Source organism: Mus musculus, chromosome 2, assembly GCF_000001635.26.
Source record: "Mus musculus strain C57BL/6J chromosome 2, GRCm38.p6 C57BL/6J".
Lineage (NCBI taxonomy): Eukaryota > Metazoa > Chordata > Mammalia > Rodentia > Muridae > Mus > Mus musculus.
The window spans coordinates 77508586-77534676 of record NC_000068.7 but is presented as its reverse complement, the minus strand read 5'-3'; the positions used below and the strand labels follow the sequence as shown (position 1 = coordinate 77534676).

General features: G+C 41.8%; 1 protein-coding gene across 16 annotated transcripts in view; it reads left to right on the top strand.

Annotated features, from left to right (window-relative positions):
- Zfp385b (zinc finger protein 385B) overlaps positions 1-26091 on the top strand; it is a 407085-nt gene that overhangs the window by 283030 nt on the left and 97964 nt on the right. For 3 of the 16 annotated variants that reach the window (NR_156435.1, NR_156434.1, NM_001113400.1), the window contains exon 1: positions 15011-15249. The exons of 11 other annotated variants lie outside the window; for them this stretch is intronic. The gene's annotated coding sequence lies outside the window, so the exon portion shown is untranslated. Of the gene's footprint in view, positions 1-14015; positions 15250-15803; positions 15883-26091 lie in introns of those variants that run through there. 2 more of the 16 variants (XM_030251103.1, XM_006499462.4) reach the window with 2 other exon arrangements.

Here is a 26091-nt window from a genome sequence, read left to right as displayed (position 1 = left end):
CACTATGAGGTTTATCTACCTAATAATGATCAACTCCACATTATGTACCCTAATTGGAACTACAATTAGCTTTGAAGAGAAAAAGCAAGTCTACTGTTAGGAGGTGTCATTAGATTGTTCTCCAATAATCTTGGTCTTATGAAACCGAACCCGTTCACCTCAGAAGCCTGCATTTTGTGTCCCAGAGAATCCTGAAAGCTTGGGGGTGCGGGAGCCTTCCATGCTGCAAATGTGTGTTTGGTGACAATGACTGCTTTCTATTTCCTCAATATATTTCCATATCCAGTTTTCTCCTGGATTGCTGTTATCTCATAGGAAGAATACTTGAAGCTATCATTAAGAAATTTTCCTGAGATTCTCTTCTGTAGTGCAAAGAGCTCTTTATCACAACATAATTGACTCTTCCATCAGCAAGGCAAATGTAACAAAGATAAGTTGAATGTAGTCTGTATTTGTTAAACTCCCTCAATATTCAAGCCTACAGTGGGAATGAGATTTGGCCTTGAATCCATGTGTCTCCTGCTCCCTCGTTCTTCTCTGACTCTCTGTACTATTGGTATCTCTTTGCCATCATTGTCTCCTGAAATCCTATATATTGTTATATAGCTTTTATGCAACATGATTAATATAATATTTAAATCATGTTCAGAATTGGTAGCCATTGAGTGTTTGCTGGAACTGAATACACATAAAATGACTCTGTCCATGTGTGACCACACAGTGTAGCATGTGGTAGGTATAACATTATGGAACTCGGGTATTGCAAATTCAGGTATTATAAGAAAACACCGATATTGCTTCAACTAGCCTGGTCCAAAATAACATCCTCATTCTAAGTGGATAGGAAGAGGCAGATGAATGTGGGAGAGAAGGGCAAAGGGCAGATATAAGAACCCACGGAGGTGTGAAACAGCTAATATATATATATAATATATATATATATATCTTATATATATATATTATATATATATGTATAATATATATATGGAGCTGTAAACAGATTGCATTGCCACTGCAGCATTGGAAGCAGACTGTGAAGAATGAGGCTCAGACAGTGATTGCAAATGCAGTACAGACAATAAACAAGAACCTCGCTGTGGAGGACCCTATAGGGCGTGCTCGTGCCAATGACATGGGGAGGGTGAAACTCCCTAGCATGGGGACCTCATCTGTCTTGTCTCCACCACATTGCTAACATTGCGTGCACTCCTGGCTCACCTCGCCTGGCCTGTGGCATCTATGTGTTGAATGGATGTGTGATGATAGGACACTCCGCTGAAGAGTGCTGTGGTCCCACCTCTACCCCACTCATGCTGCTCTAGCAGCAGTAGGGGAGATGAAGGTGATGAAATCCAGACTAAAGGAGCCCGGTGATGGTGAAAAAAGTGAGTATGTGGACTAGGTGTAACAGAGGAATGGATTTGAGGTCTTTGACAGACTAAACATATACACACTTGAGGTTAGGAGCCAGTGAGGAGAAAAGGAATGTTGGATGCTTGGATGCTCGACAAAGACCTTGACACATAGATTGCTTCGACATTTACTTTTAAAATGAAAAGGTGAAGATCACCAAAATGGCTCAGTGGGTAAATGCCCCGACCACCAAACCTAACAACTCGAGTTCAGTGCCCAGGACCCATATTATAGAAGGAGAAGACTGGCTTCCCTCAAGTTCTCCTCTGATCTTCACACATAGACACACTCACACACACACAGACACACACACACAGACACACAGACACACACACAGACACACATACACAAACACATATACACCCCTTGTATGACCTGTATACATACATACACACAAACACATAAACATACAAATGTAGTATTAAAAAAGGAAGATAAATGACTACTATGGTAAGTATTTATTTTCCATAAATAAATATATATAATATAAATAAATATAAATATGTAAATTATATAAAATATAAATAAATTAAAAATAACTTGTTCTGATATTATAAAAAAAAAACTATGAACAATGATAGTATATTATCTATTCAAAAAAAGCTGGATGGGATTTTAAATGTTTCTGTCACAAAAAACAGACATGCCAGGATACCTTGCCCTAATTTGAGCAGTGTACCAAGAGTAAGCGCACACGTGTTTTTGTGTGTGTGTGTGTGTGTGTGTGTGTGTGTGTGTGTGTGTGTGTGTGTGTATGTGTGTGTGTGTCTAAACATTGCATGGTACATCATAAGTAAGTATAATTTGCAATGTGTCAATTTTAGAAGGGAACTCATGGAGGAATTCTTACAGATTTTCAATGAAACTCTAGTAATACTGAAATTATACACACACACATGCTGTAGACATATATACCGCACTAGGTAAACAATATGAGTTTAATACATGTGTGCCTATTAAACTACTTCCCCAGATAAGTCTGTTACCATTACCAGCCACCCCATATATAGCAACCACAGAGTAAAGAAATGATCACATTCGAATGCACCCTGGTAAGCCAACGAGCAACTCTCAATGCGTCATCCCCAAAAACTAGCTTAGCATAAGAGCTGCTTCACTGGTGGTGCTCATTCACTAAGCCTTCTATCTCCAGAGGCCGCGTGCAGCTGGCTTGGGATTGTGTGTACTGTCAAGGGGAGGAAATGACTGTAAACTCGGGGAAAACTTTGGTGACCTTCCCCCAACTCTTTCTAAAAGTGGGTATCAGTGGGTCCAGTCTTGTGGGGGTCTCATGTTAATTTCAAGTTAGCATTGGCTAAGTCATTCTCAGAAGACAGTCTCTTGGTTCCTTTCTTACATTCAAAACAAAACAAACAAAAAGTTACTGATACCAATACATTTTGACGTAACTAAATTACCACTCAACCTTCAAAAAGAATTTTGGTAAAAAGAGAAATCGCCTAACTCTCTGCATATCTGCTCAGAGTCAGCTCTTTCAGAGAGCTTCACTTCACATGGTTTCTTCAAGTTGGTATATTTCACATGGGGAGGGAAACAATGATTGTAAGCCAAGGAGAATTCCCAAAAAATACCATTTTCACTTTTTTCCAATAGAATTTTAGAATTTAGCAAGTTGTAAACAGATCTAACCAAACAGAGTGTTAGCCACTGTGCCATCTCACCAGCCCTAGAAATATGTTTTCTTTTAACAGGATATACATTTAGTGATTTCTTTCTGTAAAAGGAAACTAAGCACAAGTAAGTTTGAGTTTCCCCATGAGTATAGAGTATCCAGTGGGCAGCACCATAGAGACCTGCCTATGCTCTTGGGAGCAGAGTCAGCTCAGAATTCAAGAGTCAGTAGTTCTTTTTATATTTTTATTATGCGTTGTTTGTGTGTGACATGGGGGTTAGGGGACATGCATTGCCATAGCCTACTCATAGAGACGAGGACAAATGTATAAAGTCAGCTCTCTCTTAGCCGTTTTTATGTGGCCTCAGGGACCTGATTCAGGTCCCAGGCTCACAGAGCAAGCACCTTCACGTCCTTAGCTGTCTCACGGTGGATGATCAGTAGTTCCCAAGGAGGGCTCTCATCAGAGCACAGCCAGCAGTGGGGAGACTTGATCAGCAGCATCCATACGCAGAGGCCGGAGGAGGAAGGTCTGCGACATCAGTGAGGCCAGGGAAGGACCCAGGTGAAGACAAGTTCCAGAAGGCAGGGATAAAATGAAGTTGATGAAGGCAAGAATGAGAGTGGGCTGGAGAGATGGCTCAGCGGTTAAGAGCACTGACTGCTCTTCCAGGGGTCCTGAGTTCAATTCCCAGCAACCACATGGTGTCTTACAACCATCTGTAATGGGATCTGATGCACTCTTCTGGTGTGTGTCTGAAGACAGCTATAGTGTACTCATATAAATAATAAATAAATAATATATTTTTTAAAATGAGAGTACGTGAAGCCAGGAGCTCACTCACTGATCTCTCTAACTGGAGCAGCCTCTCTTTAGTCTCGGGAGCAGCAGAGGAGAGGATCGCAAGTCCTTGTGTGCTCACGTATGTTTCGGGAGGATGCCTTTGTGTATACATTTGACTTTGGATAACTTTCTTTCCTTAGTCTTGCTTCCGTATAGTTTGGCTAGAGGATCTGTGCCTACTAATGTAATGAATTTGGCACCATGCGAGTATTTCAGTGTTTATGGTTTCCATGGTTAGCCAGTACATTTCACCATTGTTTAATCCCTGGGGCTTGGGGGGGGGGGGGTTGGTTAGTTGTTTGGTTGGAGGTTTTTTTGTTGTTGGGTTCTTTGTGTATTTTTTTTTGCATTTTTTTGCATTTTTCTGCCCCTGTTCAGTATGAAGCAAATACCTTGCCCAGAGGCAAACAGAAATAGCTTGTATCTAGCTATGTAATTCACCATGAGTAAATATTTAGAAATAATAAAATAAAAACTGTAAAAATCATAGAGAAGGTCATCTTAGTGTGTGCTGTGTTCATTTATTGTGCCCAGCAGGTGCTGGCTGGTTGGTATTAGTTCTGATCTGTGTTTCAGCCACAGAAAAGTGTGATTTTACCCTCCCGTCCCACTAGTCTTTGTATAAATTACGGTTTGTTTATATTTACCTAGGTGATACACAGTTGATACACAGGATTTAAAATCTTTAATCTAGGGATGGGTGGTAATTTGACACCCTTGTTTTGATGACTTTTCATTTGTTTATCTCTCATAGGCCAGGATTTTATTAATTTTTAAAATGTCCAATAGAAGTACCTCAGTAAAGAAATGTTTTTAAAACCGTCCCTTTCAGTTCACAGGACCAGTTCTGTTTAAAGATGAAACCAGACATAGCTAATAATAATTCTAGACTTTTTACCAACTGACTGTCAGAGTTCACTCTTCGCTGTGATACTCTAAGGGTGTGTTTGATTCTATTTCTTCTGTCCGTGAAGGAACTGAAATGTAAAGAAATTAAGAGTTTTCCATAGCCACAGAGGCAGTAGATCTGAGGAACCTTGGCATTGCTGAGTGCAGCCTTATTTTCTTCCTCCGTGCTGGCTTGAAATATTAATGATGCCCTTGAAAGTGTTCCCATCCGGTTTGGGTTTTTTCCCCCCTCAGGTATATTGATTTATATTTTTTTAACTTAAAAACTTCACAGCAGACAACTTCGAAATGGTTCAGAAGTTATTAAGTTTTCAATTTAAAAGTAAAACCTAACTGTGTCATATGTGACATGTCTGATTGAGGAAAATAATAGACTTAGCTTTTGAAAAGTTTCTCCAAAAAAATCTCATTCTTGAGTACTTCTGGGTTTAATCTTTGTCTTTCTTCCTGGTAGCTACTAGCTTAGCAGTTGTTTAGCCTGGCAAAACGAAATTTAAATTATAGTTACTTTGATCCAATCCTAAATGCTATTACTTAATTTTTAATTGTATTTATTTGTTTTTGCTTCCAATATCAATATTGGAGATTAAGAGAAGACTAGAATTCAGATGTGGTGATAAAGCTTAAATGCTGGTACAACTTAGTATGGCATCACATGTAAAGTTTGAGAAGATACATTTTGGAGATTATGAATTAGCAGCCTAAGTAACATTTCTTTTAAACCTTTGGAGGTTCAACATTAATAAGCTAACTTCAAATAGTTGAGAACATGATCTTGAAATAATTACAAGTGTGAATTCTTGCAGTAATACTCAAGATACCTGAAAATCAAATATAATTTTAGAAACTCAGATAGTTTGTAATGTAACGACTATTCCAGGAACATGTATGATGACTAATAGCTTTTATATGACCATTATTTTTGAGTAATGGGTTATAGATGAGAACCCCCCTCAGGAGTCTTGTTTATTCGTAGTTGGCATGAGTCTGTCCTGCTACATTGAAAAGGCAGAACAGCATGAAGGAGCAGGCTGAGCACAGTCTACTATATCCAATTTGACTCCCACACTCCGTGCATCATATCTGAAAGGTGGAAGCCGGAGTCCCTAACTTGGAGGGCTGCTCAGACCAAAGATCGGAAATTGACTTTCCCTAAAAGTTGATCCTTACCTCTGTGTACTTTTTCTTTCTCACACCCAAACTTTGCTCTTGTCCATTCAGTAACAGCCCAAGTTGTACCACTGCCTCACCATGCTCTGCTTCAGTGACAGCCCAAGAGCCACTGCCTTACCATGCTCTGCTTCAGTGACAGCCCAAGAGCCACTGCCTTACCATGCTCTGCTTCAGTGACAGCTCAAGAGTCACTGCCTCACCATGCTCTGCTGATCGTACTTTTCCTCTGTGTGATTCTTCTCATCCTCCGTTCTTGATTTTTAGAACCACAGACAGCCAAGTATCATTTTAGAATCCCAAGATCCTTTGTCATTCTGTGCCAAAGCATGAAAGCTGACCTGTGTCCTGTCCTGCTCCGTGATCTATGCCAGAGACAGTCCCGCCTCCAAGCTTCGTCTACAGTTCCTGAAAACAGTCACCTTGTCTGTCTGCCTCAGGGACAGATCTGGAAAGCAGTCCTAAGCTGGCATCAGAAACAGTTTCAAGGCCATCGGTGCATAATGCTTATGGAGTCCCAGAAAGAGGGCTGGTAAGGGAGAACACAGATTTCATGTGGTTGATGCACCTGGCCTGGAGACTAGGAGGGGCATGTCCACAAAGATTGTACATGATGTGGATATTGTTTAAAACTCCATCCAATTATGTAAATAAACCTTAAAGACTGCAGATACATCCTTCCTACACAGCCTTTTAACTACTTGTATTTCAAGATTGTGTGCCTCAGCCCTGTTGTGTCCTGGGAAGCAGTTTCAAGCAGTGTTTAAAAGCAGCCTTGCAAGGCAAGGCAGAGTTCTGAGTTGGTTTGCTTTCTGAGTTGTCCACTTTCTGACCCTAGAGCCCTGGGCACAGTGTTTTATCTGCTGAGTAGAGGTAATAAAATCTTGCTGCGTGGTTGTAGCTCAAGTAGAGAGGTTAAGTCTTTAAGAGGCTTAGCTCAAGTGACTGCTCCGTAGATCACTGCCCTGTCATCATCTTCATAATCACCAGCATGGTTTTCACAGCTGCGATTCCTCATTGTCCGTAACTACGTGATGACCTTGGGCGAATCACATGGCCTTTCAGAACCTCTATTTCTTCATTTAGACAGTGTCTGGATGTGGGATAATTAGGACTCTCACTGATTGAGCAAGAATCGCATACAGCTCTTCCTTTCCCTTCCCATTCAACTTGACCATGACTCCCCCCCTCAATCTCTCTTGGAAATTATGCACGGACTAGCTACTATGCATGCAATATCACCATGCACTTTATTTTGATTAAACTTGATATGTGAAGATCTGAATCTTTTGTACAGTACTGAAATAGTCTGGATTAAATACGCAGTTACAATATAAGTCGTTGCCTACAGAAAGATCCATTGTAGACTTCCTGTACTCATGGGCTTTTCTGGTAAATTAAAAATCAGATCTGATTTACAAAAATATACTGAGTTTGCCTGTAACTCTTCAGAAACATATAAGTATTTTTTTAATCTCTTTGAATTACAGTCTTTGTGAGTTGATTTAATCTGATTTCTCTCTCTCTCTCTCTCTGAAAAACAAGCATGACTGCAAATATTTGTAGCTAGTTCCTAGAGAGGGAGATTCCATGAATCCCAAATCAAGAATCCTGGCATTAAACCAAAACAGAGATAAAGCCAGGGAAACTGGAATGCACGGACGATGTTGGGGCCCTTTCTAAACTGGGGCTTTGATAACCTGGGCCCTTAGCATCGTGGAAGCAAACAGAATAGCATCTGCCATAGGCGGTACTCTGTACCAAGCACAGAGCTATGCAACTAATGAGAACCACAGTGTCATCCCCTATCCAAACATGAGAAGGCAGTTGTTTCAGGTAAGGGATCTTCCACAGACCTATGAGTAGTAAGTGATGGAAGCAAACCACTAAATTGGTCTTGCTGTACAGCTATTTCAGGGTGGTAAAAAGCCATCCATTCCTTCCTGCTTCTTCCCAAGCTCCAGATCTGTACACAAGAGATCACAGACAGAAATGCAAAGATTGTTCTTCCTTGTGATCTCTGCACAAAATACCTCCTTAAACCAGTATGGTACTGACAGCCAGTCTTGCCTTCTCTCGGGCTGGAAGTCTGGCTGTCTTGCAACAGTGTGGTGCATTGCTGCTGGGATGGACTGGTGGGCAGAGGACTGAGAGATGACAGACTCTCTTGGCCAGACATGACTCAACAGTTCTGATCCCCTACGTGCCCCAGTAAGAGTTCACCGCTGATGGCTATATAAAGCAGTTGTCAGCAGAGAGGTGGCCTCTCAGATTCAGAACGTCCCATCTGCCAAGTCCCACATGAGAAAAGTGAAGACAGGGCCCATCTGGAAAAGATGACCTGCTTCTAGAAAGATTTATTACACAGGGGTCATGTTGCACCCATGAACGTGCTCACCAAGTTGACTCCTTCCTTCCTTCCTTCCTTCCTTCCTTCCTTCCTTCCTTCCTTCCTTCTTTCCTTCCCAATTAAGACAACTCATTAATCTCTTCAAAATGAAGGGATAACCAGAGGGACTTCTCCAAGGGTTAGAACAACCAGTCTTGCTAGAATTCTGTCCTGGCATTATATTCTAATAGTGACCTTTCTTCATAAACACCCTAAGTCAATATTGTGAAGAAATTGCCCTGGTTTGGATGTTAAGGTGAGGCCTGTGTCCTCATGTTCTAACCGGTCAAGAAACATTCTTAGTGAGCTGAGACTGCTCACAAATCCATTTTTGGTTTCAAGTCATTTTAAGATATGCTATCTTATCACCTCAGGCTTCACAGTGCATTTTCACAGTGATATTAAAGGCACTGTGTGGCTTGGGATTTGATTTAGATTTTCCTTGTGATTTCCCACATGATCCAAAGTGTCTGACCTTTATTTGGCATTAATGAGGAAAACACACCTTGAGAATATTTGAGAGGAAATATGCACATTTAGTAATGAGTGACATCTTACGCGTCATTTTTCTCACAGCCTATGGATGGTACAAATGATAAAATTTTTAGACCTCCAGTGAGAGGAGACTCACACGAAATGCTTATGTAAAAGCCCTTGATATACAAATATGTGGAGATGAATAACAAACTCATCGAGCGTTACTTGTTCTTAAAAATACATTAGTGGGGAATGACATTGAGAGATGGTTCTGCCGGGAAGGAGAATTTTGATTACTTGGCACCCAAATAAAAAGTTTTACCTGATAGTATATACCTGAAATTCCAACTCTAAAGAAGCAGAGACAGGAGAATTCCTGAGGCTGCCTGGCTAGCCAGTCTAAGCCAAATCATAGCACTCTGGGGACAGTGAGAGACCCTTTCTCAAAAATAAACAAAAAACCAATTGTGGAGAGCAATTGAAAAAGACACCTAATGTGGAGCTCTGCCCTCCACATATAACACACGCACATGCGCGTGCTCGCGCGCGCGCGCGCACACACACACACACACACAGAGAGAGAGAGAGAGAGAGAGAGGACAAAGACTTGTCAGGGCCAAGGATATACCCTAGTTGGTAGAGTGTTTTCCTGCTACTACCAAAGCCCTGGGTTTCACCCCCGCACACATGTAGTAAGTGTGATGCTGCACACCTACAGCACACATGTAGTAAGTGTGATGCTGCACACCTACAGCACACATGTAGTAAGTGTGATGGTGCACACCTACAGCACACATGTAGTAAGTGTGATGCTGCACACCTACAGCACACATGTAGTAAGTGTGATGGTGCACACCTACAGCACACATGTAGTAAGTGTGATGCTGCACACCGCCAGCACACATGTAGTAAGTGTGATACTGCACACCTATAGTCTTATTGCTTAAAATGTGGAAGCAGAAGCAGGGGGATCAGAAATGCAAGGTCTTCAGCTACATAGTGAGTTCAAGACCAGCCTGGAATGGTTGCGATCCCGTCTCAGATAAACAAACAGACAAATAAGTTGACCTCTTTGAAGTTTAGGATAAAGCTTTATCCTAAACTTTATAGATAATGCATTTCTGTGTCTTGTGATCACTCTAAATGGGACCCTTCTGTTCCTAGTTTGTCAAATGTACATATAGGTCAGTGGGTCCTTTAAATTAGCCCATCTATGGGCTGAGATATTTACATGCCTATAAATGGAGATAAACACAATGTATTTGGTAGATTGAGCAATTGCCATGTCTTACATATGCCCAAGATGATTTTGTTCCCAATTGTGTGGCATCACAACTATGATAATGAAATACCATGTTTGAATGTTACTGACTTCCTAAGAACTTTGTAAGTACTAGGAAAATGATTACAATAATATAGGAGAAGCCCTTAAAATCATAATGACACTAAAATTGTATCTTCATATGATACTAAAGTTGTGTGTCCTCATTGGAACAAATGGAAAAAGTGTGGCCTTTCACACATTTAAGATCTCTACTGAGTGACTGCCCTGGGTCTGGCACTGTTTCAGAAGCTGGGGAGACTTTCTGAAAAATGGCTGTTGTGTTCTTGCTGACTAAATTCTGGAGAGGAGACAAGGAGTTTCTACATAGCTGGAGTTGGAGAGGGGAACCTGTAAGGAGGAAACCGCTTTGGAAGGTAGTAATTTGGCAATCTGGAAAATAAAAGGGAGACTAAAACCTTGGGGAAAGGGGAAGAGGATGTTACTAAGTAGAATTTGACTTGAGCAAGGATGTCACCCTGTGGTAACTGTAAACCATGCTAACATGTATGACTTCCCTTAAAGTGCAAGGGGAAAGCCTTTCACCTTGGCATCATCAGATAGATATTTTTAAACACTTTGCTTGGCTGCTAGGTTGAGAACCAAGTATAGGAGGCCATCAGTGGCTCCATGTATTCTTGGTGAGAGCTGGTAACTAGGGTGCAGACAGAGGTGGTCTGGAACTAGACCATGGAGTAAGTGACACAGAAGCTAGAAATGGAGGTAGAAACAATAGGATTCGGTGGCACCTGGGATACAGGCAAGAAGCCAAAGGGAGCATCAAAGAAGCACATGTATTAAGATCTTGCTTGCTGGGCAGTGGTGGCACATGCCTTTAATCCCAGCACTTGGGAGGCAGAGGCAGGCAGATTTCTGAGTTTGAGGCCAGCCTGGTCTATAGTGAGTTCCAGGAAAGCCAGGACTACACAGAGAAACCCTGTCTCAAAAAACTTGGGGGGGGGGGGAGGGTAGAGATCTTGCTTATGTCCAGATTTTCAGTGACACATTCTCTGGCCATTCTAACCCTTTTAGTTTTTCCTTTTATGGCAGTAGTTGATTATTAAGCTCATAATATTAGTATGTCTGAAGCATGGCTCCAGGTGTTAGGAAGTATTTGTGAACATAAGAAAGACTTCTGGAGGCTCTTCTCTTCCTGTCCTGTAGCCTTTTGGTTTGGGTTTATTTTGTTTATTTAGTTGGTTGGTTGGTTGGTTGGTTGGTTGGTTGGTTGGTTTTTCTGGGTAATTTTTACAAAGTTCCATACATCTTATTAGTCTAAAATTGTTCTAGGGAGCCACTTTTCAGTCCATATGTCTAGTTAAGTGAATGAGGAAGCAAGGATTAATATGGATAATCTAGCCTCTCCATAGATAACCTGATAGGTTTGCTTGCTTTGAATATGCAAATGTGTGACAATCCAACACTACCATCACATCACTGAAACACAACCATTTTTACATTAAAAGGGGGTCATTTACTTGTTCAAAAGTTAGTTGGAGACACCAGACCTCTTTAGTGATAAAATTAAAAGTGTGTCAGTTAGTCATTATATATCTGTCAGAAGGAGTTCATATAAAAGTGCAGATGCTGGACTATCTGAGACCACCATCAACTAAACCATAGTTCACAATGAAAAAAAAAGCTAAAATTTGGAATTCTGAGTAAAAATAAAAAAGATAATTTCTGATTTCCAAAAATTAGAATATATTAAAATTTTTTAGGGTTTTGTGAATTCATACCAATTATAAATTGATTTTTTTTTAGCAAGTTCATGTTCCATTCACAAAAAGTAAGCACTTTTTCACACACAGAAAAATAAACTCTGGTTATGGCTCTCTGAGTATGTCTTCACATATAACAAAGATCATGCTTCAGGCTTTCAAAGGAAGAGAGGCCATACCCAGAGTATGCTGCCTCCATTTCAAGTCCTTTGTGGTCATGTTGCCATAGAGATGTTGTTGCTAGCACACTGTTGTACTGAATGCAGCTGCCCAAGAGTTAACAAAGTTCCTGGGGTCTATCCAGGAACTCAGTACTCACCTGTGACCTCATGTTCAAGGAAAATGCTTCTGAGAACTGGAATGTTGGACTTTGACTGCAGGGCTGGAGATAACAGCGCTGATGTAGCGTGTTTGCACGGCCCCAGGGAACGCCTTGATCAGTCTTCAGTATCAAATAAACTGGTGTGGTGGGACAAGTCTATAATTCCAGGACTCAGGAGATGGAAGTAGGCAAATCAGAGGTTCAAGATAATCAATTCTCAACTATCTAGTGAGTTAGAAGCCAGTCTGGAATATAAGACCCTGTCTCAAAAGGAAGAATAAAAGAATGGACCCCATTTGTAAGGGGTAGTCCTGTACTCATGATGATGTTTGTAATTATCACCAGGAAAGAAGACCATATAATAACAGCAGAGCTATTCCCTTTATCTAGTTCATTCGCTCAAGATACCTAACTGAGCGTCTTTTCTGGACAGTAGAGTAGGCAAAGCAGTAACCAAATCTACTCTCTTAACTCCGTGGAGCTCAGGGTTCCCTGTGTCAACATTGCCATACAAATTGCTGTCTTCAGTACTGTAATAGACATGGAAAAGAAAACATTTCATGCCTAGAAGAAACCAAGATATTTTTCTTAGGAAGGTAGAGAATACCTTCCTAAAGAAAAAATGGCATCTAAAATGGTGTATCAAACAGAGAGGACTTAAAATAAGACAAACAAAGAGGCACCTCCGGGGAGGGATGACATGAATGAAGTATCAGAACCGAGAAAGTATACCAGTCCTACAAACAGCTGCCACCTTATGTGGCGAACATTCCCAGGGGTGGGATGGGGGAACATCACCCCCTATCTGCCATTGCCTGAGGCCAAGAGATAGAAAACAAACAACAAAAGTAGGCACTGCTCTTGATGGAGACCCCTGTTTAAGTAATTTTATAAAACAACGTAAAGGAATAAATAGTTCTGTTAAGTGTGAAGATGGCAGTAGATGCTGAGTTGAAGCCCTGGGGAGGGAGCCCCTTGGGGATGGGATGGCTGAGGGATGCTGATAACGCACAGCCTTCTATATTCTAGGCACCATAATAAAAGTTTGCAGCATCATGTCCCCCAAGCTCTGCTCAGGGGATACTGTTATTATTCAATGCTTGCTCATCAGCTGAGAAAATTGTATCTTAAAGGGCAATTAATTCGTGAAATATTTAGTATGTAGCAGAGAGGAGATTATATGGGTGTGTTGAATTTCCGGTCCATAACTCACAGAGGGGAGTCACAGAAGACAGGTGAATAGGAACATGGTTGATTCAAGGTGCTTCCATTGCCTAATATTGAGTACAATGGGTAACATTATGTTAGTGTATTGAAATTTGTGTGGACTCCATCTAGGGAACCACATCTTATTAAGGAAACTGAGGCTCCCCTCCCCAATTTTTTAGTCTCCTTAATCAAAGAATTTAAGGACAGTAGAATGCTCAAGGTCAGCTTCCTTGAAGTTGAAAAGAAAACACTAAGGGAGGGGATGCCTTGGAGTTAGAAGTGGAGGCAGAGCAGCAAAAGGGAAGGCAGTTTCAGAGGAAGAAGAGAAGGCCCAAACTATGGAAGAAAGAACATATACATATACATATATATACACACACATATATATTCTTCAGCTTTCTGGGTGAGGACAGCAGAGAGGCTGAGAGACCTAGAAACAGTCTCTAATAAGCCAGAGACTCCTTAAAAGAGATTCATCCTAAGTGAAAGTTTAATTTTACAAAAAGGCAGAGTCCCAACACAACTGTCTTTTTTTTTTTTTTTTTTTTTTTTTTTTACATTACTTCCTGGAAACTAAATACTATGTGAGTAACACACACACAAGTGTTAGTCAGAGGGAAGAAAGCTCAGAGCTAGCCTGCCGTGTCCCATCGAAGGTACTCATGCCTGAGTTTATAGAACCTGGAGAAGCACCCAGCTTCTAAGAGCTAATGTTAAAACTCACTGTTTTGAGCTCTGCATCTGATTTTTATATTAGGTTTACCTTTCCCTGGTCATGACTGTGCAAACCTGACATGATTGATTTTGAAGCGTTGGCTCTGGCTGGCAACGGTACTGAGTTGCACAAGGTGTGTGCAAACGTCTCTGAGATGCCCTCGAACTAAATTCATCCGTACTGGTGACAAAACATCCCTAAGGCCCTGGACCAGTGTTAACCACGCCGTGTAACACAGACACATCACACCCCATCCTTACTCGGACCACAGAGCCAAGACCCAAATGCCAGGAGATGGAGGGTGGCATTAGTTAAATATGAGAGTAGATACTGTATCATTTTACTCCCAGGCCTAGACAAGTGCTAATTTCAGCAGGATAATTCCCCCACATAACTGAAATTAGGGTTTTGAGTTGGAATGCAGAGACATCACTGCTAATGTTGTCAACATCAAATCGTCATCAGCTTTAGCCTTTTTTAATTATATGCTCTGAATCTTTACTTAAAACCTAAATTTCCATGGGAAACGAAGCACTTTTTTTCCCTCATACCAAATAGCTTGTAAATAAACTGTTCTCTGCTAACAGAATACAAATTGGGTCTATTTGGGAACAGGTTCTGCTCAGAAATAAAAGGCAAATTTAAATTGTAGATCTGGCTGCCCATTTAGGAAAAACAAAACAACCTCTTGAAATCTAAGCGATACAAAGAATTCCAAATCGTCGTGATAAATACTTTGTGGGCGTTGAGCTGTTTTGTTGAGGGAGGAGACAGGTATCTGATTTATCTTGCCACAGTGGAGCGAATGGGGGAATGGGAAAAATTACAATAAAGAAAGTGACTTGTCAGTCTTTTAGGATATATTTGGTTGGGCGTCGTCAGAAGGTAGCCTGCCCTCTCCCTGGAATCAAGTTGCAAACACTCTCCTCTGTAGTAATTAGAGCTAGACAGCAATTACAGGACCTGTGATTTGTTCAGACGCAGAGCCTGCAGGCCGTTTCCTAGAGCCACATCTCACAGTAGCACCGGGTTGAAATGATGGAAGAATTTATCTCTCAGTGTAATGCCGCGCACCGGGCGTGAGCGAAGGCGTGAGCGAGCGAGGACTGTAATCTTTAAAGTGAAGGTAAGCCTCGCTGGCTGTTCAGCATTCACACTGCAGATAACTTCTCTGACAGAAGAAGAGTGTGACAGAAATATAAAATTGTTCAAAAGCTGCAGGAAAAGGGCAAACATCAGAATCAGGGTGGGAGAAAAATAACGCTTGCTAATTTTCAGACCCACCCCCTGCCTGCTCACACCCCACCTTACTTCTGGCTTTCCTAACTTGTTTGTATTTAAAGCGTATTATGGAGGCACTTGGCTAAATATCGTAAAGATGCGGTCGGATGATTCCCTGCCTGTCTGTCTGAGCTACAGTTCTTTTTTTTTAGCTTTTGAAGTTTGTCTTAGAATAACTGCTGGATAAAAAACTGAACTGTGTATTTAAGAGACTGCATGAGAACTGCCCCTCCTCTTTTCTCTTGTCTTCCGGAGGTCTCTTTGGGCTGAGGCTGAGTCCACATTCTGACTGACAACATAGTGACAGCCCGCCAACAGTGAAATGGAGTGACGTGGGTGATTTGTGTTCCTGTCACATGAGTTTTAGGACAGGCACATTTTGGGCTGTAATGGCCCGGTCCATCTAGTTTAAGTCAAGCTCAAGGTTTGTTTGTTTGTTTCAGCGTTTGGCAGAGAACTCTCTTGGGAAGGCTGGTAGGTAAGCGTAGCTCCCTTAGAGGGAGCAGTGTGCGCCCGCCAGGGGGAAGGCTTTTGTGTGTAAAATAGGTATTTGTGACATTACTGACTCCCACCTGAAAGCTGTATTTTCTTACCATTTCCCTCTCTTTCTTTCAATATTGCTGTTTGTAAAACATGAAGAGAAGTTACTGTTAGGAATGGACCTGGGGATCCTTGGCACCAGGAAGATGTTTTTATCTCACCACTGGCCCCAGTGGGACTTTTAGGTGGTTTGGAAAACATTGAAACAGCATCAAGTTCTTGTATTCCGCCTAACTGGTGGATCAGAGGTGTGAACACCGAGGCTTTGGTGAACCCTTACAACAGAAACTAGTGTGTTAAATCCAGAGCTCATTAATGTTTCCAAGGTCCTTCAGGTTCTGTGATGTGCGATCTCCTAGGCTGCGCTGTTCCACGTAGTCAAGTAGGGTAGCACGAGATTTGAGAAGGAACTGGGTCTAGTCCTCTGCCTGCTGCTCTTACCATTGGGTATTATGCCTTTTTTTTTCTTTCACTGACATTTGCTACGTGTGCATGTGACATGTATGTGTGTTTGTGTTCTTATGTGTGCATACGTCTGTCATTTACATTTTCCTATAGAGTCTTCTGTGGAACCTGGAGCTCACTGACTGAACAGCACTAGCTACCCAAGGAGCTCCAGGGATCCAAACTTGCATCCTTGGGTCCTCAGACTTGCACAGCAAGCAGTTGACAAATTAAGCCACCGTCCAGCAAGACACCACGTTTGCTTTTCTCATGAAGTGGTTTACTTGTGTATACCATGTAAAGCATGGGATGACCATAATCCACTCAGGACTCTAGAAGACATCTTATTAAATATCTACATCAGAAGTCTACTTAGTATATGGAGTAGGACCATGGACCCTGAGGAGAAAAGCAGTCGTGCTCGGATGGCCCAGGACACAATGAGGAGTTTCTATAAAATACACACTCAACGTCCATGGTGCAGCTACGTTCATAGAGTGTCCCCCTCTCTCACAGTGTCAGCAGATACCACACTGGAAGCACAGAGGAAATCAGTCCAACACAACCGTGTGAGACATAACCACAGATGTCTGGCCTAGTAGAATTGTTGTGTCTTGACCAGATCCTCATGTCATCTCGCTTGCAGTCTCTCAGTTTTTAATGGAACAGCCTGAAAGTAATCAAGACAGAATTAACACAGCCAACTGCAAAGGAGGCAAAGGCAAGATTGCATGAGTATTCTCTCATTCCCAGTAGTAGTGTGATGAGGGACAGACAAAGAGACATTAAGGCAAACCAGGAAGAGATGAGAGGCAGGAAAGGCTGGCAGATCGGGAGTCAGGGTGGGGGTGGAGGGCAACTGATAGGGAAAGACAGAGATCTGGACTGTTAGAAAAAATAGACAGACAAATCAACCCGGGTTTGAAAATGAGTCTAGATAATCCAATTTGGGAACTTTACCTGGAATATGCGTCATCAACATATATTCAAGGAGCATCAGGTCCATTTTTATGGGTTTTTTTTTCTCCTTTGCATTGGTGACAGAAGTTACATTTAAGGCAGAAGTTGCTTAGAAAGCTGTGTGAAGTCCAGAAGAGACCAAAAGTTAAAATAGACAGTTCTGAGGGAAACACTCCGATCCTTGGCTACATTGTGCCATAGACCACCCAAAAGAAGAGGAATGGGTGCTATGGTAAAATGCTTTACTTTTGTGGGGTTCCTCGTTAAATCCCATTGTGTCCATCCCTCCCCACAGCATTCTGATGAGCTAAGTGTTGCACAGGGGTAAGCAGTCCCATGAGGAGAAAACATACAGAAAGAAGGCAGCAGTGAACCCAGGAAATCAGTTTATGGAGTGTGTGAGCAAGGGAGAAGTTAAAAATATATTCCATATCCACGGAAGGAATGTTATCTAGCTTTCAGAAAATCACTTCATTTGCAGAAATATGGATGAAAACGTATGATGAGCTAACTAGATAAACCAGTCAGAGGGACAAAAGTCACGTCTCTTCTTTGTTCAATCATTAACAAGATTCGAAAGCATAAAAACAGAATAGCAAGGAACTTAGCAAAGGGAGGGGGGAACAGGGAAGGCAGAGGGTACTGTGGGCCAGTGGGCCAGACCTGTACTTACATAGGAAGGATAAACCTAGTGATTCCACAGGCAGCGCAAGATGACTGTAGTTAATGATATCATGTGGTGTAGTAGAGCTTTCCTGGGAATAGATTGTAGGTGCCTTCACCACACACTAAACTGCTTATGTACAGTAAACATCTCATGATGCTGGGCATAATATGCACTATTTATATAATGTTAGAAAACCTTTTACTACATGGAGAAGAACAGCAAGATAGAGAAAACACCAGAAGTCAAGTTATAAAAACTGCAATGATAAATATGTGTTTTTTTTTAATTAGAAGGGAAGGGAGAATGGATGGACAGACAGACTTGGGAGATAGCCTAGATAGTAAAGTTGCCTTGTCAGAGCAGCCTGAGTTCAGAACCCACTGAGAAACATGCCAGGCATGGTGGCTTGCACTTGTGACCCCAGGATTGTGGAGACAGAAACAGCCTAACTTACTTGGTGAGTCCAGGTCAGTAAGAAAACCTAGCTTTAAAAAAAATTTTTTTTAATTAAATAAAGTAAATATGTAAAAATAAGCGGTGATGCTTTGGAACCACATTCCTCTGAACTGCGCATACACACACGCACAGGTACTAACATGTGTGAACCTGCTCACACCCAAGTATCTGCACGTACATGAACACACACAGGAAGAAGAAAGAAACCCCGTACAAGAATAGCGAGAACAAAGCTAGTGTGCTGGTACAAGAGTAGACACAAGGCACAGGGCAGGGCTATCATTTCCACAGGATCACGCCCAGTGCAAACTGTCCTGGGCATTCATGCAGGGCCTTATCTGATGCTGCTTTGCATATCACTCGGGGCTCAGGAGCTGCTGCCTGACTGAGACAAGTGGAGTCCATTGCTCGGATGTCAGAGGTGGCCAAGCTCCAGAAAGTCAAGCCAGGCATCAAAACACCCCCTGAAGCTATCCTGTGGAGGATGAGCACCCTGGGGGCTACAGGATGTTCCCTGTTGATTTGTCTCCCTGAGGTTGATATGAGAGCAGGGTCTTCTGGTTGCAGAGCTCTGTGCTTGGAGGCCTTTCAATCCCTCCTTCCTTGGTGTTGCTACTCCTGTGATCTTTGCTTTCTTCTGTTTTTGCTACACAAGAGAAAGATCTCGGGGTGGGGGGGGTCATTCTAGGAGATAAAACTGGGAAATTCTAAATGAGGAAATGGTGCTGATTCTCTACCCTTCTGCAAATCTAAGACACGCTCAGCCACCGTCCTTCCTTCCCTCTCCTCTATCAGCCCTAATATCACCTTATTACTCACAGCCGCTCACCCCACCCCGTGCAGAGTGGGGTTACGCACTCGGATAACAGGCTTCCCTGGGGATATCACAGTGGTCTTCATGCTCCGTGTGTTCCTGGACATCACCTAGGAGCCATCATTTGTGGTAGAGAGGGCCAGGAGCATCCCTTTCAATGATGGCTGCCATGATTGTTAATAGTCCCCTGGCAGTTTTCCAGTAGCTATTATTACAGTGGCCAGGAAAAGGCACGTGCACAAGGGGCCACAGTGGTTTCTGCTGTTTCTGTTATCCCTGAGCTGTGTTTTCGGGGAGTCTATTGCTTTGCAGGGGTGAGGGGAACAACAACAGGTTTTTTTTAACAGTTTTTTTTTTTTTTTGGAAGTGTTTGGTTAATATTTAAATCCAGGAAACCTTTTCCTCTCTACCAAGGTAGGAATAGAAGGCTCAGGCAGAGCAAATACCATGTTTCTGAAATTGAGCAAGCTTGGGTAGGGAGAGGGTGTCTTTTTAAGTGTATTATTTACTGTATACCACAATTCCTCCCCCACCTACCCCGTTTTAAGTTCTTAAATATAAATAGTCTAGATATTGAATGCAGAAACTGAAAATCTTTCTCACCAGGGCGTGAAACATTTGTGTCCTGGAGCTAGAATTTACAGCAGCGGCTGGTGCACTGGCCTCCTGAGTGCCTGGATCCAGCCCCTTTCCTGCTGGCCCTTTGTGAGAGGCTGGCCCAAAAAGAGCCAGAGGCCAGAAGGGCCTGCTGCTTAGATCTGCTCCAACAGAAGGACCATTGCCATTTGCTTAGGGAAAGGTGTCTTTTCAGACAGTGAGCTCACTGGAGTTCTGCTACTTCTGCCATCTAACCCCACCGACCCAAGTATGAGTGTCCCCTACCACAGTGCTGTTTGAATTAGTTATATTGATCCAAGTCATGTGGTTAAAAGCCCGGGTTTAATGAACTCTGTTGCTCTCTCCTTTTCCCCTTTGGGGAAATTAAAAGACTTACTCAAAATGAGGCGCTGCAATCAATCTTCTGCTAGGCTTTCCAACTGGGGAGAAATGGTGGTCCTTGGCCACATCTGCTTTTCTTCTATCAGATTATTTTATTCCATTATTCATAGTGACAAAAAAAAGTTGACATTAAAACCTTCCTTGAAAAAAAAAAGCAATTTTTTTTGTGTGTTGAAATTCTAAGTTAGAAAGCAAATCAGAGCACTATGAACGTAAATGACTGAAGGTAAGGATGCCTCTGAGGCGGTGCACATCTGTAACCTCTGTTCCTGAGAGGTAGAGGCAAGAACAATAGATGAATGATCTCCTCAGCAGCACAGTGAGTTCACTCAGGGCCAGCCTGGGCTGTAAGAGACCTTATTCTGACCCTTCTCTAATTCCCCAAGAAAGATGATAATAATTACAATAATAAACCTGTAATTCTTATACAGCTTAGGGGGCACCAGCTTAAATATTCAAAGCAGTGACACTGGACTATGCACTCAGAGTTGGTTCACTTGTCAAGTGTCATGGTGAACTCTTACTTCACTCAAATCAACTCTAAACTGTATTAACCTAAACTGTATTTCCCCTTAATAATATCTATGATAGAACTTGTCTAGGAATATTCGATCACTTGGGAAACACAGTTATCTTTCCTAGGAAAGTCTTTTTAGAATACTTCCTACAATAAGCCATAGCTCTACGGTACAGTTAGTTTTCTAGCGTTCTAAGTGGAGACAGCAAAAACCATTGCTGTGTTTGTCTAAATAGCTTTAAACTGTTAGACTGCAAGAAGTCTGGATGCCAAGGCCAGGAGAAACTAAGCAGACAAAACTTAGGACCGTCTCCCTGAGTCGTTTAGCCAAAAAAGAAAAAAAAAAAAAGTCACCAGGCTCGTGTGTCTCTCAGGCCATGCCTGTCCTCAGACACTTTCAGTAAGACCATGTCTGGAGTTCCTTCTGGCTTCTCTAAACACTTGGTAATTCAGGAACCAGCACATGGCATTCCCCTTTGATAAGTCAGGTGTATGAAAACGCTGCTTTCAAAGCCGGAGAATGCATCTGTTAGAAGCCTGTTTTCCCATCTTTGAGTCTTCCATCTTGCACGTCTGTTCTTCATCCTACCGGGGAGCAAGTTAGAAGAACTATAATAAAACTGACATATTTCTAATTCAGCTTTGGCCGTCTAAACTGAAATTGTGAAATGCTCCCATTTGTCTCAAAAGGTTGCCAGCTGCAGCAAAGCCTGTCACGTACTTACCTAAACCACAGTGTGCAGTACATAGTAAATAAATCTCATTCTTTCTGCATTTAAATATAAGGAATTCAGTACATGGGCCAGAGAGTCAGAGAGAAATCAATCGCTACCTGGCTGTGTGTACACTGCTGCCACAGCGTGAGAAACACCATCTTCCTGATGAATTCATCATTTTGTATAAAAGCTCTGCATTACTGGTAAACTGAAGGACATCATGACTTGCCATCCATCACGGCTCCACCACTGCTTTCTCACGCAGAACCTCAGTGCTTGCACGCCAGACAGAGCGGGGAGCTTCCGTGGGGTCCTTTGTGTACACAGCATTGCCCCAGGCTTCTTCAGTGGCAGATGCTGGGGAAGCTCTCTGCAGGCTTCGGGGCACAGGGAACCTCACAAGTATCTGTAACTCCTCTTCCAAGGAATCTAATGTCTTCTGTCCCACACCCCCATATATACAAGGTACATATAGGGTACATATATTTACATACACACAAGCAAAACAGTTCCACATAGTAAATAGAATAATCTTTTTAAAAAATCGTATAGCCTTACACTTCCAGATACACACTAGTCCCTTAGGCATCTCTGACATCAGTCCCTTCTTTGGTAAGGCCAGTGAAGAAGCGCCAACATCACGGAATGACCATTAACTGACAGGTCACTCAGAGCACGATCAAGCCAACCATGGAAAAGGGAACTCAGATCTCACCAAACACACTGTAATAATAAAGACACCACTTGGAAACGTCCTTTTTAACGGAGCGATTTTTCTTTTTCTTTCTTCTTTTTTTTAAAAATAATTTAATCTTATTTTATGTGCATTGATTTTATGTGCATTGGCATGAAAGTTTCAGAGCTTCCAGAACTGTACTTACAGACTGCTGTGAGCTACCATGTGGTTGCTGGGAATTGAACCCAAGTCCTCTGGAAGGGCAACCAGTACTCACAACCACAGAACTATCTCTCAAGCCCCTAGGTTTTTTTTTCTTATTTTTGCAAATGTTTTCTTAAGAGCACTGATCCTGTTTCTAGAAACAGCTGTTAATGTATACAGAAAGGCACCCTGGGACCCCCTGGTGCAATGGGCCAGCACACAGGACTTCACAAAGAGGCATCTTCTCTGTAGGAATGTGAAAAACAGCATAACAGTATACCTGGCCCTCAGATTAAGGAAAAGACATTTCTAGTACCTGGGAAATGCTGCCCTCCAGCCTCTCCATCCCCCACTGCCATCCATTCTGTCCTTAGAGACAGCCATGATCCCAACAGCATAGGTTGAGTGTGTCTCACTATGCACTTCTTACGGTTTTATCATCTGTGCCTGCTCCCACAGTCCTTTTCCTCAACGTTGTTTTTCTCAAGCCATCTATTATTCACTAATGTATATAGAATCTGGCATCTTGGTATCGTTCGTTCTCACTGCCAGAGTCCTTTGTTATGAATGTTTTGTTCTACAAGATCCCAAAATTATTTTATTCTTTCTGTAGTTGATGTGTTGATTGTCTCTTCTCCAGGTGGGCCTCCCGTTGCTAGGATTATTCTGTGATACTTACTCCTTCTGGCCAACATCTGGCCAGAAGCAGAGTTGCTGAGTCACAGGGAATGATGTACTAAGCTGATGGGGATATCGTCAGATAGATTTTTCCAAGTAGTTGCAACAATCTATGTTTCATCCTTGAGTCCTAGCTGCTGGCTCAATGCTTATACTCTTTCTTCACTGTAGATGTAAGCTCATGGCTACAGAGCAGCATCTCCTTTTAGTTATAACTCTCTAATCCCTAAAGCACCATGGACCACCTTTTGTAGAATTATTGACTATTTTAATAACTACTTTTGTGAGATTTGTCCATTTCGGCTTTTCTTCATTTCTCTTGTTCTAACTTTTTATTATGTTTCTAAAGATAAGGTACCTAAATATTTACCATCTATACTATATCTATGTGTGTGTATAGATATGGATATGTGGATATACACACATATCATTAGATCTTTTCCAATTTGTAGGTTTTTATCATTTTCTTGAAGGCATATTTTTGCTGCATCTCTGTTCTTAGTTGGATATATTCTTCAGTCTTCCTGTTGTGATCAATACCTTCAACTTCGAAGAAATCTTTGCTTATTCCAAGGTTATGAAGTTGTTTAGTTCTTCTCTTTATTATTTTACCTCTAACCACAAACCCTGGAGTCTACTCTGTTACATTTAAATATATGTGGCTTCTTTGATGTGCCCTGCCCAATACCTTTCTCTCATAGTCACCTTACAAAAGAGATATCTGCTCCTCAAGGTTTAGCTTAGTAGTCAACTCATCTAGAGAAGTGTTGATGAACCCAACTTACAACCACATGCAATTCCTTTCTCCCTTGAACCTCCCAAACATTGTATTGACACCACACGACATGCCCACAGTTGTTGAAGCATACATGACACTGGCAGTGTCTCAAGCACAAGACTTTGTTCCCTCATGGCAAGCAAGAGCTCTTCCATTTGAACTGTCTCCTCACTCCCTATGGCACGACATTTTCACAGTTAACTTTTGTATATCCTGCTTTACATAGTAATGGTCTAAGTTTTCAAGTCAAGAGCAGGAGTTTGGATCTAGTCTGCCTTAGTTATCCTCCTTTATATAGAATGGTCTAAGTTTTCAGTCAAGAGCAGGAGTTTGGATCTAGTCTGCCGTAGTTAGGGATTTTATTGCTGTGAAGAGACACCATGACCATGGCAACTCTTAAAAAGGAAAACATTCAATCAGGGCTCATTTACAGTTCCAAGGTTTAGTATGTTATCATCACGATGGAAAACATGGTTGCATACAGGCAGACATGGTGCTGGAGAGAGCTGAGAGTTCTACATCTTGATCCAAAGGCAGCAGAAGAAAGACTTTGTGCCACACTGGGCATAGTTTGAGCATAAGAGACCTTAAAGCCTAACTCCAGAATAACACGCTTCCTCCAACAAGGCCACACCTTCTTCTAATAGCACCATTTCCTGTGGGTCGAGCATTTAAACACACGAGTCTATAGGGGCCATACCTATTCAAACCACTACACATGCTATAGCATCTACTGAATGACCTTAATTGCTCTAAAGTTCATCATTCTTCTTCTGTAAAATGGAGACAGTAATAGAAACTTTATGGGATTCTATTATAACTTAATAACTTGCCCAGTGCCTTGCATGTAGTAGAATCTCAGTGATTCTTGTATTTGTTATTTGTATTTTTTATTCTCTCTTAAAAGTAAAGTAAATCCTGACACAGTTTATAAACACATCAATACCTTACCTTTCTGGTCCCTTATAACTATTGATTGAATGAAATAATTTGACTCTTTGGGGAAGATTATTTTAAAATCAATATATTCTAGAACCAGGTCTCAGAACTTCAAAACGTCTTACGCCTTTTAGTTATCTCGGTACCAGACACTTAGGTTAATGTCAAGAGTTTTAGCTAATCCTCAGCAGCAAAGAATTTTTATTTGTGTATTTAACATTTTAGATAACTTGGTTTAAGTTTAAACTCTTCTTCTCTACAGCTAGAGAATGTACCTAGGTAGTGAAAATGTTTTCAGCAATAACCTGGTAACAAAAACCAGCAACTAGAACTTAAACTGCCTGGATTTGAATTATTGCACCTGCATACATCAGCTTTATAAAGCTGTAGTCACTCTGCGCCTCAGTGTCCTGTCTCTGATATCTAATAATATCTTGTTTGTTTAGTGGTCTGCTGTAAGGATCAAGTGAGTATATAAGTATATGTGTGGATACGAATATACATCAGCATACATCTCTATATATCTGTGTGTATTAATAACTGGGCCATGTGTAATGTACTTGGTCCACAGGGCAGTGCTGTTTTTCTGTATCTGGCTTTATCACCAAAGCTTTCTCATCTCACCCTTTCTTCAGGTAGCCACCTCCTAGTGTTCATGCCTGCTCAGTAGACCTCTTAATCTCTTCTATTTTCTTGACAAATGGACTGGGAGGAAAGTGGAAGATACTTGGGTGTTGGTTGTGATGGGCAAATGGGAAGTCCTACAAAGCAAGGGGCCTCCAAGCTGGGGAAGCAATGAGAAAAATGAACTGCTGCTCAGTTTATTTTCTTCAGAGACATCTCTAGGAATTCTGTATTTGGCATCTGTGGCACGTTACGTTTTCTATCTCAGTCCTTGCTGAAGGGACATGTGTGACATGCTGAAGGGCATGCCACGCAAGCCCTGCGTGGTAGGGGACAGACTCAGCCTTGCTCTGTCAACACTTCCTCCAGTGGGTTGTCCAGCTCTGAGAGTCAGAGGCTTTGTTTGTTTCTGTTGTGGCACAGAGGCGAGGCACCAGGAAGCCTTGGGATTATAACCTAAAAGGGCCTTCAAGATCACATTTCTAAAGGTCAGAGACGAAGGCAATAATTCCAAGTGTCACTTGGCCCTCAAATGAGCTCTCATTGTGATGGATTATGACATAATCCATTGACATGATAAGGTACCTATTATGTTACAGAGGCAGTTGGCTGAAATAATAGGATTTTTTTTTATGATCACAGTGGTGAGTCTTTCACGTATTACTGGCTTCATAG